Source organism: Nematolebias whitei, chromosome 10 (genome assembly GCF_014905685.2).
Source record: "Nematolebias whitei isolate Nwh7 chromosome 10, NemWhi1, whole genome shotgun sequence".
Classification (NCBI taxonomy): domain Eukaryota; kingdom Metazoa; phylum Chordata; class Actinopteri; order Cyprinodontiformes; family Rivulidae; genus Nematolebias; species Nematolebias whitei.
The window spans coordinates 39,300,564-39,303,051 of NC_056507.1; positions in this window are offsets into that span (position 1 = coordinate 39,300,564).

The window sequence follows — 2,488 nt, forward strand, 5'->3', positions numbered from 1 at the left end:
GGGCAACATCTAGGGGTCTTCTAGAGTCAACCTGAAGTGAGAGTGGTTTGTGAAATCGTTCAGTTTTCCAGCAATCGACTCTGCAACTTTTGACTATTACAATGAACTATGTTCAACTTTAGAGGTGATTTATTTTAAAAGTCAACATCAGATGTTGCTCAAACTTTTAGGGCAACATCTAGGGGTCTTCTAGAGTCAACCTGAAGTGAGAGTGGTTCGTGAAATCGTGCAGTTATCCAGCAACAAATTTGGAAACTTTTGAATATTACAATGAAGCATGTTGAACTTTGTTTTTGTGATTTATTTTGGAAGACAGATATAATTAACAGTTTTTATTTATTTATTTTTCAGCTATGAACAATTTTTTAATTTTTTTTTCCAGATAATACATATTTTTCAGTTATTAAGAACTTTTATTTTCCGCTTTTATTTTGAAAAGCAACGCTCAGCGTTCGCTGCAGCATTACCGTAGTACATGTTGTAAACGTGCACAATTAAACCAGTGAGGGCTGCCGGAGCCGAGTGGAGGCTCACTTTACCGCAGTACCCTGGGGAAGTGGGCTACAACCTGCCCTCTTTTAGGAAAACCGTTCTGGACCAGCCTGAACCTGAGGAATGAGGAGCCGGTTTTGTGCCAGGAGCCCCTCAGCTTCAAAAGGACTCCTCTTAACACCGTCATGGACGTCATGACAAACTTCTGCTAGCTCGGTGCAGGTGTTCAGTCTTCATGTGATGACACACGTCAAAGAATGGATGTTTTCTCTGTGTACCAAATAAAGTCTTGACGTCACCTACTTGCGTTGTTCAGGCAGCAGCGGCGGCTAAATGTAGGAAAGTCGTCATGTTTCTTCTCCACCGTGGAGACACGAGACGCTTCAAGGTCCCGCTACATTTCAACATCCATTTCATTTCTACTGAGAACAGGACAACGAGGAGAAAAAAAAACAGAAAACTTCCTGGTATGACGACATTTCCCGCGAGGTCAGGTGCTTTCCCAGAGTTTTGAACTTCACATGGTGGAGATAAACTTCTATTTTACTCTGCGCCACAATCTACCGGCCACCTAAACATAGCACGGGTTTAATTAAAGATTTTACTGATGTTATGACGGAAATTATGCTACGACATGACGTCACAGGGGCGGACTGATCGGGAGCATAGATATAAACACTAGAGACCGCTATCGCCTATTGGCGCTGACGATCTGTAGAGCCGCCATCTTGGAAAGGTCGACCGCTCCACTCAGTGTAACATGTTTAGCAGGAGCAATGAAGTATCTGCGCGTTTAATCAGTCAGAGCTGAATACTAAACTCATTCTCACGATTTTTTCCTCTGTAAATCTTAGGCGTACAGCCATTAAAGCTGAACACATGGTTCAGTGTATTTAAATATTCTTGGTGGGGTTAACATTAAGACTAAGAAAATATTCTTATGACAATATCCTGATGCATGCTCAATAATCCAGGTAGAAAAATCTAAAAAAGTTAAATCTGGTCCTCTGGACATTCAAAAAAAAAAACAAAGCAAATTAACAAAAAAATGTAGAAATGTTTCGTCTCTCATCCGAGAGACTTCCTCAGTCTGAGGAGCTGTATTCAGCTCAGTCTCTTAAATAGCACCGTCTCAGAGTGGATCAACCAGTTTTGCTGCTGACAACCAAAACCAGCTGATCACATGCTCAAGAAGGACCATCAGCCTAACAATGGATCATTAGCACACTGATGGCTGTTTACTATTCACAGAGGGCTGAGTGATACTAGCAATCACAGCATTGTAAGAGGGGGACAGTTGAACCCGGAGGCCTCCACCCCTGTTTAACGATGGACGATTTCTTTTCACAAATATGGCCTCCTTTACTCTTCTCTCAAACCATCGTTCCTCTCTGTCCAGGATGTGAACATCTTCATCCCTGAAAGAGTGACCACTGGCCTGGAGATGAGTGTAGACCGCAGAGTCCTGGCCTGATGATGTTGATCTTCTGATATCCACATTGCTCTAGAGCCTGTCTTGTGTGGGATTTCTCCTTCTGCCTGGCTCCTGAGCAAGTGGGGACGCTGTCTGCTCTGTGATACAGAGTCCTGATGACTCCTAACTTGTGCTCCAAAGGGTGATGGGAGTCAAACAGCAAATACTGGTCTGTGTGGGTGGGTTTGCGGTACACCTCAGTTTGCAAATGTCCTCTATCAGAGACTGAGACCTCACTGTCCAAGAAAGCCAACCTGCCATTTTTTACATTTTCTCGTGTGAACTTGATGTATTTATCCACAGAGTTGATGTGGTCAGTAAAATGTTGGACTTCCTGAGATTTGATTTTAACCCAGGTGTCGTCAACATACCTGAACCAATGACTTGGTGGTGTCCCTGAAAAGGACGTCAAGGCTCTCTTTTCTACCTCCTCCATGTACAGGTTGGCAACAATAGGAGAAACTGGAGACCCCATCACACACCCATGTTTCTGCCTATAATATTGCTCCCCATATGTGAAGT